Source organism: Coenobita brevimanus, chromosome 98, assembly GCF_032717465.1.
Source record: "Coenobita brevimanus isolate Jiangsu-jjx chromosome 98, ASM3271746v2, whole genome shotgun sequence".
NCBI classification, from domain to species: domain Eukaryota; kingdom Metazoa; phylum Arthropoda; class Malacostraca; order Decapoda; family Coenobitidae; genus Coenobita; species Coenobita brevimanus.
This window is the reverse complement of record NC_137051.1, coordinates 16,620,242-16,638,146: the sequence shown is the minus strand read 5'-3', so window position 1 is coordinate 16,638,146 and position 17,905 is coordinate 16,620,242.

Sequence of the window (17,905 nt, the reverse complement as noted above, 5' to 3'; positions counted from 1 at the left end):
CTTTACTCCATTCTTTCCTCGTCCTTCTGCCAACGGGCGACTTTACACTCCCTCTTCTAGATATCTTTCCTTCATTGTTTCCTCTTCCTTCTGTTTATGGGTGATTCTACACTGAGTGACGAGCCAAATGGTTTCCTGTACACCAGGAAACCATTTACTACGCTGGGTGGTAACCTTATAACCGGATTATGGCGCCTGGTGATTTAGTGGGTATTTATGGCACTAAAATCGGATTGAGCCGGTGAAGGTTTATATCCAAGGGATGGTTGGGGTATATTGCTCACGTAATGCCACACGGGGATGAGTGAGGCTGGTCACTCTCATCTTAAATGTCAGGACCAACTTGCCTAGCCCCGGGCTCCTCCTCTTTTCATGCGGCAACGTACCGGTAGGATTGTATGATGGATGAATGGATGATTTTCATTCTTATGTAAACATTGTTGCTACTACGCATGTTAGTCATTCTCATTGTTATTACTATCATTGTTTTTATTGATTATTATTATTATTGTTATTATTATCATTATTATTATTATTATTATTATTATTATTATTATTATTTTACTGCTGCTTTTACTACTGTCACCATCACCACCACCACCACCACCACCACCACCACTACTACTACTACTACTACTTTTATCATCGTCGTCATTATGGGTTCAGAATATTGAGGAGCTGGAAGAGAAATGAATGATGTGTCCCATCTCGGCTAGGCACTTTGAGGATAGTTCTGCTTCTGTAGCAGTAGTAGTAGTAGCAGTAGTAGTAATAATAATAATGATTCTCTCTCTCTCTCTCTCTCTCTCTCTTACAAGGTTCAAGGCCCCCAGAGCTGAACGATTGTGACGTGCTGAAGGTAATTGCTTATGCGTGCGAACTTAGAGAGAGTGGGGGAAGCACGCAAGGGGGGAGGGGTGGTGGGGGAGGTGAAAATAGCTGGGAAGATGTGGAGAGGGAAGAGAGATGGAGGAAGGATGAATGGGGGGAAAGAATGGAGAGGGAAATGAGGCTTAGGAGATGGTGTGAATACGAGAGAGAGAGGGGGGGGGGGAGGATAGGAGGGGAAAGATTAAAATGAGGGACAAGTAGGAGGCAGGAAGAATCAATGAGGAATGAAGAGAGGCTGAAGACAGGGATGAGGGGTCAGGGAGGGGTGAGGAATGGAAGAAGAGAGGGGGGCTGCAAAGGAGTGCAAAGGTAAGTAAATAATAAGACACTGATCATTTCGAGGTTATTTCTTACTAGACGGTAAAAAATATATATATATATATATATATATATATATATATATATATATATATATATATATATATATATATATATATATATATATATATATATATATATATATATTTTGAATCAAATACAAGGATAACGAAAGCAAGACTTGTGACTAAAGGAGAGAGGGGATGGCCGTGGAAAAATGGAGGTGAGTTAAATGGAAGGGGGAAAGTAAAAAGCAGGGGTTGAGTAGGGTAGTGTGTGGCGGGATGGACTGTGATGGAAGACAGACAGACGGGCGAAGGAGGAAGGAAGTAAGGGAGGGGATGAGGAGGTGGCAAAGGTAGGGAGAAGCTGAACAAGGAAGTGAAGAGACAAGTGAATTGAAGGATAGAGGAAGGAAGTGGCATATGTGAAGGAAGTCTTATGGAGGCATGGGGTGGGGTGGGATGGGTGAGGGAAACAGGGAGGGGAGATGGGGGGGGAGTGGTGTTTCTTCCGAGACCTGACCTCCCCCAAAAGGTCACCCAGCCTTCACCCGCCTCCGTGACTGCCCCTCCCCCGTGACTACCCCTCCCCCCTTCGTCTCCATGCTGCTCCCCGAATCTGGAATGAGGTACATGGCGTAAAGGATGATGGAAGAGAGATGGAGTGAGAGAATGCGTGTCGGAAGAGAGAGAGGAGGGGGGGGAAGAAGTCCTGTATAATTCAGCTTAAGCGATATGTATTCAGCAAGTAAATGTAACGACAAATTACCAGAAAATTCAGAATAAATGTACTGTAACGGCAAATTAACCAAACTACCAAAACATTCAATATTGAAACACCAGAATTTAAAAACAATGAGAAAAACAACACAAGATTGTAACAAAGAAAAAACTAACACCAGATATATTTTCCACATCCATATTGCACTTTATGGCGCAACTTTTCCTTCTAGATCAAACCTCTGTCAAACCGGGTTGCAAAACTGAAAGTACAAAAATCAAGCATAGCGCAGCGAGTGCCAAATTTATGACCAAACAATATTTCTGACTCATGTCACACGCAAAAAACAAGCAACAGTCACGTTCGAAAATAATTCTTTGGCATGTCGGTGGTTTCGCATTAATGATGCGAAATTCTAAAACTTTCCCTTGTTCCTACAGGTTTTTATATCTCGTATACTGGAGAGGGACTCCTTCATGTGGTGGCACCAATATGACCCGATGGAGGAGCTGCTCAGTTATAAAACCATCCCTTAACTCCCTACCTATTCCCCAAAGGAGGATGGTGTGCTGCAGGAGAAGGGTAGCTTCAGCCAGAAGTCGACTGGGTTCACATTTCAGATGAACCAGGGGCTACTACATTACTACAGTTACCCCTACATCCTTTAAAGAGTCCGAGGTTTCGAATCAACAGAGCGAAATTCCAGTTTTCTTAAATTTCTTTACTTTTATAGGTCAGTTCAACATCATCTCTTTAAGTTTGGACACCCATTTGGTTTCTGGGGTTCCGCATTGATAAAGCACAAATCCGGTGTCCTTGATTTTCTCTCATATCTTTGTGTTTTAACATCTTTACAAGTCTGGGGTTCCAATATCATAGGGTGAAATTCCACTGTTTTACTGTTGCTGATCAGTTTAATAAGGCCTTTAGTTTCTTTTATTTATTATTATTATTATTATTTTGTTTAACATCCTGTGTCTTAGGTCCGAACTAATGAGGTGGTACTCCAAAATGCTTAACTGTTACCGATTGTTTTAAGTCATAATTATTATTTTTTTAGTACTTTGCATATCTGAATTCGAGCTAATGAAGCGACATTCCACCTCGATAATGGTCATGTGGGATTCCATACAAATATGATTAAGAGCCGGACCAGCTCGATTTTTACCAATTATTGTAACAAGGTACACACACACACACACACACACACACACACGCGCGCGTGATGGATGGATGGATGGATGGATGGATGGATGGATAGAAATGAAACATGAACTCTCCAGCCTCAAAATGTGATTCTGATCTTTTAAACTATCCGGCATATAAGCTGTCTAGCGTACTTGAGGTAATCCATGAAATGAGAATCGTCTTTCCTCAACAGAGTCTTCTCAACAAAAACGTTGTCTGGTGGTACTAAGATACAACACACACACAAAAAAAGAAATACTGTAACGCCTTGCCAAACCGGTTATTTAATCTTACTTAACCCCTTCAGTATAAGAGTTTCTGATCAGATTAAATCATTCTCTCAAGCTTTTTTTTCTCTGTATTAGGATGATGATGATCACCATCGTGATCAATAATCATAATGGTTGAATGGCATAATAGCAGCAGGGACGCAAGAATTAGCCTTATCTCCGTGAAACTGACATAAAACACGATTGTGTGTAAAGAGAATCATGTACATTGTTAACCCCTTCCATCAAATGAGTTATATATACGTTTTGTCAGGATTGCTACTACCACACTATTTAATTCAGTCTAGGAGAGCTTCCCCTAGACGTAGCCCTTGCAGTGCTATTAGGAGTATTAATAGTAGTAATAGTAGTAGTAGTAGTAGTAGTAGTAATAGTAGTAGTAATAGCTGTTGTTGTTGTTGTTATCTCAGGCTAATCTGAACGAGAACCGGGTGAACTGCAGGCTGAAGTTGTCTTCCTCCAGCAGTCCACTATCCTCCTTGCGGGAAATTGGGAGGATGTTGAAGAGACGGTTATATAGCCAGGCACCTCCACCGCCCTGTTATATCAGTGCCACCATGAGGAGGCTTCCCTCTCCAGCAGACTTCTTCTCCCTCTCCCTCCCCGTGTAGTGAAAAGGTTAATGAGGCCTATATTTAGTCCCCTCACCTCAAAAAATGTCTTCTGGTCTTTAAAAATATATATGGAGGTAGTGCAATTATAATACAGAACTCGTCTTGAGATCCAGGTGGCAAATGATCGGTAAGAGTATCATACAGCAAGGTAAATTAATTTTCCACTCTATTATTCAGGAGAGTAAATGGTAATGTCCAGTAGAAATGAGAGCTATAATTGTTCCGTACCATTGTTTCTTAAATCGATGAAGTCATAGTTATTTTCTTGCATAAAGAAGTTGCTAGTAGTAGTAGTAGTAGTAGCAATAGTGGTGGTGATGGTGGTAGTAGTAACAGTAGGAGAAGGAGGAGGAGGAGTAGGTGTATTTCATTTTTATTATTATTATTATTTTCTTCTGAGAGTGCAGCACTTTCTCTTCTTAATATTCGGTGTGGAGATTAACATCGACAATTTTTTTTTTTATCTCCGACAAGGAGAGTTATGTTTTCACCCCAATTGGTTTTGTTTGTTTCATTGCTTGCTAGTTTGTCTGTTAGCAGGATTACTAAAAAACTAAAAGTGAAATATGGACCAAATTTGGTGGTAGATAGCCCATGTCCCAGGGAACAATCGATTAACTTTTGGGACCGATGTTTGTTAGTTTCTTTTTCTGTTAGCAGGATTGCTCAAAAACTAAAAGAGAGGTTGGACCAAATTTGGTGGGTAGATAGCCCATGTCCCAGCGAACACTCGATTAACTTTGGGGACCTATCCGGATTGCATTACAGATTCTGAATCCAGAAAACACTTTTCACGAAACTAATAAATGATAAGCAAACCTATCCCATTATGAAGAATGGTTTAGAAATTATGGTTGCCCATGTCGGAGAGATGCGCTCCATTGTGTGCCCCCCTATAGTTAAGAATACAGTATGTTGTTACCTTGGTTACAGATGGCATTGTGTGAATGTCTGTATGAGTTTGGTATTGGCTTGCAGAGGAGCAATTTTTTTCCTGTATGTCAGATATATATATATATATATATATATATATATATATATATATATATATATATATATATATATATATATATATATATATATATATATATATATATATAATGGAGCCTCTGTGGTACAGTGGTAGAGTGTGCGTTTCGTACACGGGTGAGCCAGGGTAATAAACTTTGGGAGTGTTCACCCGGCCAGGTACTGCATTGGCGGACACCAGGGGTGCTGTGGTTGAACCAGTGTCGCTTACTATAAAGTAAACTTGCACCCATTCGGCTTGAGCGGGCCGATTACACTTGGGTCACAGACTACACACACATCCAAAGCCACTCCAACACTACAATTACACTTACAAGCACTTCTCACCCTACATACAATCTCTACCAGACAGCCTAAGCCACTTGGTAGAGATACATTGGCTGTATCGTCCATACTTCGGTCGGGATAGGCCGGTCCTGCAGTGGACACTCAAACGGCTGATGAGATTATATATATATATATATATATATATATTATAGAAAGATGCAATAGCGTACCAAGGCATAGCAAGGTGTGTATAGAGAATAATTCGCCAGGGAAGAGGTGCTACGAAGCCTCCTAACGTCGCTTCCACACGTGTACTCGAACGTGTGTTGACAGCACAGCTGGCAACGTATTTGGATACACGTATGCAGCAGTATTTGGACAGAAGTATGCAAACATGTTACAGTGCAGCTTCAAACCTGCTGGCAGCAGAGATGATGGCATAAGTGTGTGTCCGTACGAGGCAGCTGAGACTTCTTCATGATGTTGCCAACATGATCTGGACGTTGCTGTTCTCAGCATGTTTGCAGCTTGTTCGATATTGCGTTGTTTACATATTGTCAGCACTTGTTCCTGCACGCGTGTGGAGGCGCACTAAGATGACGAAGATAGGGATCCTGATGGGTTTAGCCTCCCACTGGTTGTTGTTTTTGTTCATGTTGGTTTTGTTTTAGGTGATGGTGGTGGTATTTTTGTCAGGTGGCTATTGATGTTCGTGTTAATGTAGACTGTTGCTGTTGTTGTCCTTCTAGTTTTGGTTGTTCTTGTAGTTGCTGCTGATGTCGGTGCTTCTGTAGGTATTGTTTTTTTTTTCTTTTTTATTGTAGTTCTTTCTTTTGTTCTTGTTGATGGTAATGGTGTTATTGTAGCTAATACTGCTATTGTTGTCAAGTTCTTATCCTGTGTGTGTGTGTGTGTGTGTGTGTGTGTGTGTGTGTGTTTCAGTAGTTAATGTTGTTCTGTTCTTATCGTTGTGTGTGTGTGTGTGTGTGTGTGTGTGTGTGTGTGTGTGTGTGTGTGTGTTTCAGTATTTAATGTTCTGTTCTTATTGGTGTGTGTGTGTGTGTGTGTGTGTGTGTGATAGTGTTTCCGTAATTTTCTCGAGTTAACCTTCACCACCGCAGTCACCTCCAAGACCTTCAATTAGCGACACACCCAAGCCTGGAAATGGGACCCCAAGGCTAGGTACTCAGTCACGTAAGTACGCCTATCATTCACTCTCTCTTTCCCTCTCTCTCTTTCTCTGCCTACTCCTCTCTCTCTCTCTTACCCTGTCAACTAGGTTTCTGTTATGTGGATCAAAAAGGAGGATGGCTGGAACTGACCTTAGGGAGGGGAGCAGAATAAAGGTGGATAGACTTTCAGCTCCGTTTCACCCCGTCAGTCTGGTTACGCTTGTTTTATTCTTGCTCCTTCCAGTCCATTTATTTTTCTTCATAACTTTTTCGAACTCAAGGGGGAGCCTCCATCACCCCCTTCAGAACGAGCTAATAAACTCTTATGCAGATAACGAGAACTGAATATCTAAATGTCACCTTACTGAATGACAGACAGAACAGACAGAAAAAGAGGAAGACTGAAGGAAAAGAGCTCTAAATGCATGCAGAGAGAGCTGACGGAAACGAAAATCGGATGTTTTAAAACTTTAGAACTATAGATAATAAAAAGTAGTGAACGGTAGGAAAAAAAAAATGCAGCAGCTGAAAAAAAAAAAAAAAAATCTGCAGGTTGTTAAAAAAGAAATTGAAGTTTGGCGAGGAAAAAAAAAGAAGAGGGGGGGGGGGAGGAACAAGTTATTCTGAGGTCGTTCACGAGAAAAAAAAAAGTTACTGAAAAACTGAAGGATGAAAAAAAGAGAACTGGGGGAAGACCAGGAAGAGAATTTGCAGATGATAAGAAAGAGAAATTTAAATAAACAATGAACTAGGGGAAAACAAAATAGAAAACTGAAGGTTGAAGCAAAATAGAACTAGCAGAAAAAAAAAATCGAGATTACGAAAAATCAGAACTAGAGGTTGAACACTATACGTAATTTGAGGAGGAAAAAAAAAAGGGAAACGAGAACAGGAGGAAGCTGAAAATAGTAATTTATAAGACTATGTAACGTCTTGATGAGGGTAATTAAACTGACGAGGATACGCGTGAAGGTTAACGAAAAAAGGACAGAAAACTTAGACAAGAGAATCAACAGCACCTTGACAAAAAGGACCGCCAGCATGTAAGAGCGCGACTACCAGGAACGAGAGAGAGAGAGAGTTTATTGTGGTTTTCTATATTCCTTTCCACCACTTGTGGAGGGGACTGGGCCTTACAATAGCCCAGTCAGTGGTCGTGAGGTCTTTTTTAGTGAGAAAGGGAGAGATGGTTCTGTTACTAGCCTGAGCAATCTAATTCGTTAAAACATATTACGATACGAGACAAATATGGACATGGCCGGATTTAGGATGGGGCAAAGTGGGCAACTGCCCAGGGGCCTCCTCATCCTGGGGGCCTCCACACATTTGATGTGATTTTATTATCTATTATTATTATTATTATTATTATTATTATTATTTATTATTATTATTATTATTATTATTATTATTATTGTTGTTGTTGTTGTTATTATTATCATTGTTATTACTTAAAAGATTTTTGTAAGGACAGGAATGAAAATTTTGAGTTTACCTTTATCGATTTCATCACAGAAAACTACCAACAGTCCAGAGATCCGGAAAGAAAGCATATCAAATAGTTACCCCTTTATCCACGAAAGCTTGAAGTTTTCTATGAAACATTTATTGTAAAAATAATAAATTCAACTGAATCTATGTCCCTTAGGCTATATTAGACTGGTACTTTCACGATAATATTTTATATATTCATAAACTGCTTGAAACATGAACGAATATGAGAATTTCAATTATAAATATATATTTTCCATTATCGAATGCCCTGGAACGTAGTTTTGTCCCATTGTTTGTTGACAAATTCAGAGGCAATCAGAAATAGGTAAGCTTGAGTTAGTTTCAGAAATTCGGATGTATTTGGAATATGTTATTGGTTTCAGTGACTTCCTATGGTTAACTAATATAACAAAGTCACTTGTGGTATTTGTAGAAGAAGAGGATACACCCAGGGTGAAGTTTTGGGAAAAATTAAAAAAAAAAAGGGGGCTAGCTCATCTAGCCCTTGTTTTCGTTATTATGCTCACTGTTACTTCTGCGTCTAATTTGACTGATTATTTCTTATATTTAACAGCCCAACCTGTGTTACTTGATGCCATTTCGTAGGTAGGTCTAGCATAGCTTAGCCAGCCTACATTTACCCTTCGTCACCCAATTTCTCGACGACGAAGAAGGTGAGAGAGGGAGGGTACATTTCCTTTACAAACTGTTGATGGGCAAGAAGGTTGCAGATACGTTTCCAAATGTCGAGATAATGCAACGGATGTATTTGGTGCTCATGTTGACAAACTTCTGGTGAACGTTCATTCAGTAAAATGAAGTTTATTAAAAACACTTCGCACTACAATGTGTCATGATAGACTCAGTCATCTGGCCTTGATGAGTTTTGATTATGACATTCTCAGAGATTGATCACGACAAACTGATCAGAGACTTTGCAAGGGTCAATTCTCGTAAAGTTCCTGGTTGGTAAATACAGGTACTGTGCATTTTTCACTTGTCTCCCTCCATAGGGGGAGGCGGTGGCTCGGTCGGTAGAGAGATGGCCTGCGGTTCTACCGGACCCAGGTTCAAATCCCCGCTGGGACAGGGAACAGTTTAAGGATTTGAATTTCATGTCAAGCAGACTTTACCGATCTACCAGAAGACCCGCCGACATGTAAAAATACCCCCGCTAATACCAGTACACCAATCCTGTATGAGACAGCCCCAGCATGTATTCAGTATGAACAGTGGGTATTAGTGCCGAATTGGTGACATGTAGAGGTGTATGATATGTAGGAGGACTACTGGGCCTTGGGACCAGGCTGTAAAGCCTATGCCCAGAGTCGAGCACATTAAAAAAAAAAAAAAAAAAATGATCGGTTTCTGTCTTGAGTTAATTGGATCACTGGTTGAAGGGCATTATATTTAGTATTTTCTAAAATTCTGTTTTATAAATTTTTCATAATTTTGTTAGTATATTGTCAAATTCAACAAACTGTATATTTGTTTTACTAGTTTGAATATAAACCTTCAGTTTTAATTATAGTTTATGTATAAAGAATATACTTGATCTTAGATTTACAAACCTGGCTAACTTTTATAGTATATAAGCTATGGTGCATAGGTCGGTGACCACCATAATTGAGGTGCTCTATTAGGATGTAATACATATATTATTTCCGATGAAATCTAGTCATATCTTACATTGTTGGACAAAACCATTATTTGAGATTTCATCTTTCAATAACGTGAAGAATCTAGAAAAAATATATATTTTCTGCAATAAAATTGCTTGATATTTTTCGTCATATGAGGTAGTAAACTGGAACCGGTCAACTTCAAACCTCATGAATGACTTCAACTATGCCTTCAACTTTATATAATTCTAAGGTAGGGGGGCCTCCACGCGGAGGCTGCTCAGGGGCCTCCACATGTCTAAATCCGGCCCTGAATATGGATTGGCCTGTTCCATACAGTCCGCCAGTCTCCGAAATTCACCTTGCTTCACGTTCTCTGTCTGCCTCTTCCCTCGCTCCATCACTGGCCTGCCACTCAATTACTCTGTCCATCTTCCCTATGAAGGATATGACCTGCCTACATCCAATTATGCTCTTTGACTGTAGAGATTATATCGTTTGCTGCCTGATCTCTTATCCAGGATTTATATATAAATACAGTATATATAATATATATATATATATATATATATATATATATATATATATATATATATATATATATATATTATATATATATATATATCCATGTGGCCCTTAACATAATCCTTTCCGTTTCTCCGTGAGCATTCCTAAGTATCTGTTCCGAGGATTTTTTTTTTTTTTTACTTCACGTTTCCGATACGTAAGTCAGAACAGGACATATCCTTCATGTGCATCTCTCTTTTTGTTCTTTTTACTGAACGAGAAGGAACATGCCTACTAAGCATTTAATAATTTTTGTCGTCATATTCCTTATCAAGCAGGGGTGCCACGTCTGTCCTTTTAAGGACAATCTGTCCTTTTTTTAGATCAGGTTGTCCTCTTTATTTTAAGCCAAAAAGGACAGCGTGAATGTGTCCTTCTGTCATTTCTTAAAGTCTTTCTTTACTTCCCCGCACCATTTTCCCTAAATACATAAATACATATAATTTTAGGAGTGAGTGAGAGTCGGGTTGGAAGCTCGATCAGTACAAGTACATGTTCGTTCGACAGGGATGGGGAGGTAAAGACTGGGGAGGGCGTTAGTAATGGTGAGTTTGGTGGTTAGGCGAGGTTTAGACTCGGTCACTTACACTAGCTGTCTTTATTACTTACGTTTGTGAAATTTCAGTCAGGAGGTAGTTTGCAGAGGTTATTAATAATATTATTATTATAGAACTATATGCTAGAAGCAGTTGGAGCAGTGATAATAATAGCCAGACCAGAGAGGAAAATGAAGAATGCTCCTTGGAAGAAATTATCTGCAATGACTTTTAAATATCCACATAAAATGGTACGTTAACTCTCTCTCTCTCTCTCTCTCTCTCTCTCTCTCTCTCTCTCTCTCTCTCTCTAAACAGTACATTTATAGGGTTTGTCATTTTGGGGGAGCAAATGTCCTTTTTTGAAATGTCTGTCCTTTTTCTCACTGAAACATCCGGCAACCCTGTTATATCAAGTCTACCCTCAGACTCTCCCTGTTCAGTTCACCGATCGTTTTTTGTAGTTTCTCTCATGATTCACTGAAAACGACTGTTGTCTACAAATCCAAGATTCTTCACTCACCTTTAGAGCAGTTCCTCCGTCATTCCAGTATAGATTTTTGAAAACGTCCTCTAGACATGCAGTGAATAACTTCAGCGAAATTTTTTCTCTTTAACACCTGCTTTTTGGTAGTTAATGGCTATCCCTGTCGAGCGTTATGATTCCGTGTTATCTCCATAAATATGGCGTAGTATTTTAACGTAGATTTCCTCTACACCTTGTCCTCGAAATCCTGTCATCACTACAGATTTTCAGCTTATTAAAATGATCACAACCAACAAATGCTATGCACAAAGGTTGCTTGGAGTTGCGTGATTTGTTCTGTCGGAGATTAGTTCTGGCCGTGAGAAGAGTTCTGGCTTTGTGATTAGTATTAGGCATGAAATTAGTTCTGGCTGTGTAATTATTTCTGTTTGTGTGATTAGTTTTTACCATGAGATTAGTTCTGGCTCTGTGACTTGTCCAGGTCGTGTGATTAGTTCTGCCGGTGTGACGTACAGGTCGTGTGATTAGTTTTGGTTGTGTGATTAGTTCCTGCTGTGAGATTACTTCCTGTTGTGTGTTGAGTTCCAGTCGTGAGATTAGTTCCCTCAAATCTCATGACCGTAACTATTCTCACGGCTGGAACTAATCTCTGCTAGAACAAATATCATTCAGAACTAATTTCACGGCCGGAACTGATCCCACGGCCGAAGCTAATCACACGGCCAGAAATAATCACACGGTGGGAACTGATCATACGGTGGGAACACATCACACGGGGGGAACACATCACATGGCCGGTACTAATCACATGGCCTGTACTAATCACACCATTTGATCTAATCCCACGGTCGGAACTAATCATAAGATGAGGACTAATCACATGGTTGCAAGTCACAGCTCGTTCAAGCTAATCACGCGACCGGTGTAGCGTACCAGGAGTCGTTGTATGCCGTAAGTCCCAAATTAACAACAGTATGCGTCGCTCATCACAGACACAGAAGGCGGGGGGGTCTGCCAGGTCTGCCCCCCCCCCCTTTCCAGGACTAGAATAATGTGTTTTAATCAGGCCAAAAACTGTTTTCAGGAAGGTCGTTCTGTTGGAATACTGATTCAAGCATTTTTTAAAAGAATAGTGGGTAAAACTGAATCCTTGCATATGGTAAACTGATTTTACTGTTTTCGTTTTGTCCGGATAAATATTCCTTACTCTGTATCAGCTTTGATCTGAATACGGATATGACTGTGATGCTTTAGGCATATAAATTACTCATAAATTATATTTTATATTTACTCATATACTTTCACTGCATATTTAGTATTATTAAGATATTGCGACAATCAGGTTTTCTATACTGTTTTCAATTAACTTATGATTTTTCAGTTATCAACATATTCGACTGAATGTTGAACTTAACATTTGTGCAATTTCATAAATGTAAACATTATGTATTTCTTATTTGGAGATCGAGCCAACTTTGAATATTTTCCGGACATCCCCCCCCCCCAGGGAAATGCCTTCCCTTAAGCTTTTGCTGCTCCTAACGTCATGCGTGACGCCATGTACGTCCGCCCACATCCCCCTGTTTTGGACCAAAAGTTACCAAAGTATTGCCATGTTTGCTATAATCGACGCACATGAACGATTATCTGGCCCATATGTTGTAAACCACGATGGTGTTTTCCACCATCATGAATGTAAAAATTTCGTGGAATTTCGTGATTTCAGCAAAAATTCATTCATTATAATAAGATATGAGAGAGAGAGAGAGAGAGAGAGAGAGAATGAGTTCAGTGCCATTTGTTTTTTCCTTACTCCTGCTTGAGTGTAACACTGGAAGAGAAATCGAGAGAGGCCGTGCAGAGAACTGTCTGAGTATATCAATGTACAGTATGTATGCAGGGTGAAAGAGAAAGGAGCTTGGTAGAGTAATTGCTGGAGGGGTACTTGGAATGTAAGACTAAGAGTACACACACACACACACACACACACTAAACAGCAGTATATAAGAAAGAAATATATTACAAGAGTTCGGATCAATGAAATGCTGGTGGATAGACTTCAAAATTTTTTTAGAATGCAAAGAGTGTTTGGTGTGGAACACTTATAGTGTGTGTAGTGTTGCATGAGTGTCAGACGGTAAGATCGGAACGAGGTAGTGTGATGTGGAAGTAGTGAGGACAATTGGAGAAAACAGAAACAAGCGAATGCAGTGCAAGAAAACGAAGTAAATTCAAATGAAAGAAAGTAGGAATATGATGTATACAAGAAGCATGTTACGAGAGTAATAAGAAAAAAAAAAAGATCTGAAAATACGGGAATAAAAGTGACAACCGACTCGTCTAATAAAATGAAACTGTTTATAAAAAACGTGAAAGTAATAGATAGCGTACTTTCAGCCTCAAGTTTGCTTCTATAGTAAAGTGACAGAGTTGTGATAGGAAGAATATGTGCTACCGTTCCACGGTTCAAACCCAAGAGGTTCCTCGAAGTATTTTCCGTTGTGAAACGCTACCAGGGATGTAGGGTAATTTCCTAAGGCATATTTGAGCTGGACTAGGCAGCCTTATTTGGGCCTTTCACGGGCCTCAGCGGACCCCAAATGGGTATTAGATAAATGTCTGTATTTCGCCAGTGTTATTACTAGTAGTATAATTGTCATCATAACAATGAATTTACTCTTACAGTGTTCCTGTACCTGAATATTTCTCTTTCACTACTCGAGCGTTTCCTGCTTTTTTTTTTTTTTTTTTTTTTTTTTTTTTTAGGTTCTTCACTTGTTTGTGTGTCTTTCCTGCTACATTCCACTTTTACACTTCACCCATCTTCTTTTCTCTGTCTATCATCCCTTGCGTCTTTCCCTTTCCTGCTCCAGTTTCTCTTTCATAATCTCTCCTCCACTCAGTTTTTTTTCTCCCCCGCTCTTCACTTACTCGTCTGTCTCACATTTCGAATCGAGATCACGGTCACATGATAATGCCAATTACCTCTCCTCGCATCCTTCTCCCTTTGTTTTTCCATTACACAAAATCCCCGCCCTCCTCCTCTCCTTGACTCAGCAATTTCTCAGTGGCTGTGGTGTCCTATTTCATGGTCATTTCTTACTCTTGGCTTTTTGAAGGTTTGCTTAATTCTTTTACGAATTTTCATTTCATTTTTGTTGGTCTGTTTTATTATTATTATTATTATTATTATTATTATTATTATTATTTTAGGTCTGTGGAGTTTTGAGTGTTCAGTTTCGTCTTCGGCTCTTCCTTCATCATCATTTTCTACTTGTTCATCTGCCCTTGTGTTCTTCATATTGTCTTCTGATAGTTTTTATGTACCCCGCTTAACATATTCTCTCTCTCTCTCTCTCTCTCTCTCTCTCTCTCTCTCTCTCTCTCTCTCTCTCCATAATCGTCACCAGAGGTTGAACGCACTACCCACTCTCTACCTTATCACCCCGTTTACCCCGTCAGGCAGCTTTCTCGCCACATGTGGTTCAACTTTACTGCCCTCAATGATATGCAACATGCAAGGAAGGTTAGATGGTTGGGAGACATTTATCTGTGTCACCTCTCTCTCTCTCTCTCTCTCTCTCTCTCTCTCTCTCTCTCTCTCTCTCTCTCTTCTCAAGGTGTAGAAATCGGATCTCCAGAAAAAGTTGCAGGTGCCATAAATGTAAACTCTCTCTCTCTCTCTCTCTCTCTCTCTCTCTCTCTCTCTCTCTCTCTCTCTCTCTCTCTCTCTCTCCAGCGACATTTGTACAGGTTTCGTGATTATTCTGAAGATTTGGTTGCATGATTTTAGCCAGTTTTCAGGAATTCTTATAGTTTTCGCAATTTGTGGAGATAGTGATGCAGCTTAAGCAATAATCAAAACTAAGGATTTCAGTAATTTTAGTTGTTTTCCAGAGATGTTGGTACAGCTTCAGTATTATTCTATTCCACAGGATCAAAAAGTCCCTGTGTACTTAATAATGTGGTGGATTAAGTGAAATAAAAAGAAACAAAAATGTATACGGAATTTACTGAAACAAAACACATCAAACATTTTTAGAGAAAAGCACAAGTTTAACTATTTTACTTTATCAAATACCTTTATTAAATTATCACAGGTAATAGTATTGTAAACAATTTTCTTTTTGCAGTATAACAGTGCATAGAAACTTTCTGATCACCCTATTGAAATGTTTATTCCGTTTTTAGCCCCAGTCACACTGCAGGTACGAATTGTCGCAAACCTGAAAATCGCGAAACCAGTCCCCGATCACGGAGGTCTTCGAGCAGTCGTGCCACCGATCGGCTACTGGTGGTCATCCAGTGTCCGTCCAGCGTCCGTCCAGTGGGCGGCCGAACGGCGACCAGGACCAGGTACACACAGGTCAAGACACTGACGGGTGGCCGGCCAGTCGTCGGCAGTCCTCCGACAAACGGCGGCCGGTCCGCGTCCTGTCGCAGTCAGGCCGCGACCACTAGACCGACACCCACCGCGGATGGGCCGGCGGCTGGTCTCGGTTCAGCCCACCACCTGTCGCTCTACCAATCGCCGGCTTCACGGCGGCCGGACTTCAACCACAACCCCTGACAGGAGGCTTGTGGACGGCGGTCGCCACAGTCCAGTTGTCGGCTTGACAGAGTGCGGACGGCCACCGCACAGAGCGGCCGGCAACCGGCCTCCGTCTGGATGACAACCACCGCTTAAATATCAAAAGTCGCCGACCAGTCACAGTCCGTTAGCCGGCCAGACGCAGTGCAGCTGCCCACAGGGCGGCTTCCGTGCCACGACATCGGTGGTCGCGGGGAGGTTTTTCGTGCAGCACGAAAAATCTCGCGACGATTTTTTGATCGCCATAGTGGCCTGCGGCTAGACCGAGACATATGAAGATCGGTCGTAAACCTCATCAAAACCACCCACGACTTGCAGGTCGCGGGTGGTTTGCGATAAGTCGTACCTGCAGTGTGACTGGGGTCTTAGTGATAAGGAGATTGTATAGTTCTAGCGATGTTTAGAAATGTTTATGTAGCTTAGTCTTGAAACCTTTATATAGTTTTGTGTATATTTCAGGGATGCTTATACAGTTTTAGATATATTTTAGAGGCTTTTCGGTTGCTTAAGCGTTATTCTGAAAGATTTTATAGTATCGCTATTTTCAAGATTCATATATAGTATCAGTAGCATAATAGATTTTATTTGAGTTTTAGCAGTGTTTTAGGTATTTTTTTGGTGTTTGCTATATCGGGGGGGAATTCATAATTTTCGCAATATTACAGAGGTATTAAGAGTTTTAGCAATATTACAGCGCTTTAAAGTCTTGGCGATAAAGAGATTCCCTGGTTGTAGCAGCATTGTGGAGATTTTTTGTAGTATTATTAACATTTTGTAGATTGATTTTTTTAAGATTTTTAAAATTTAAATCAGTGTTTTACTAGTTTTTAGTTTTATAGATATTCTTTGAATTTAATACAATTTCAGCGGCATCATAGATTTTATAGATTTTTGCACAGACTGATCGTTTTCTTAGACATCTTTCTAGTTCTAGTAATACTTTTTAAAGCAAGCTTACAAGTGATTTGCGAGTTTGAATTTAGCACCCTCAATATGTCTCATTTAGGCTACGCAGTCGAGAACTGATAATAAGTCAAATACTTCCATAATAAAAATACATCCACTGTACCTTCTTGACGTAGTTAATTTTATATTAGTTATTTTTTACATCATTAGCTAAACTATAATTCACTACTGATTGGATGCTCGCACTGATAGTAAAACGAGAGAAAAAATGAAGTACCTATACCTTGTTCACGCAGCTCTGATAGCTGGAGCCAAGAAACGTTTGAAGGCTGCCCATTGGTTAATGCAACACTGAGGAGAGTGGTAAATCTACAGCTTTTCTTATTTTAACACGTATGTTTATATTTGTAAGTTGCTTGCAATATAAGCTGCCAGTTTAAATATGGAATAATTTCCGAAGCTAAAGAGGTCAAAATTAGCTTTAAAAGTTTGCCGTTATCAAAGAAAATTAAAGTTGATTATAAAGTTTTATTAAATGATGAGTGACGTTTGAAGTAAGTGCAGGCATGTAGCCTATTACAGTGCAACATGCGGACGTAGATTTAAACCGTTGGTGGGTCACTCATCTTTTTATAAACCTTTATAATCAGCTTTATTATTCTTTGATAATGGTAACCTTTTTAAGCTAATTTCGACCTCCTTAGCTTCGGAAATTATTCCATATTTAGACTGGCTGCTTATATTGCAAGCAATTTACAATTATAATAAATATATATGAGTTAAAATAATAGCTGCATATTTACCACTGTCCTCAGTGTTACATTAACCAATGAGCAGCCTTAATTCAAACGTTTCTTGGCTCCAACTATCAGGGCTGAGTGTACAGGGCATGGCAGGGGAAAAATAAAAGTCAAAGGTAAAGAGAAACTGTGTCACTGTGAGAGTCTGAATACATAATAATGATCGCCGCGGTGGCTGAGAGGTCAGCGTCGCTGACTGCAAAGCTGCCGGCCCCTTAGCGCCAGAATCCAGGTGTGATCAGCTGGCGGTGCGACGACTTAACGAATCGACAGTCATTTACCGAATCGGAATCGAATCGAAGCAGAATCGGTGCTTTTATTTGGAAAATCTTGTAGTTTATAATATACTGTAGATTCATACGTACTTATTTATCTGATATCCAGTCTTTTATTTATTTATTTATTTTTTTACA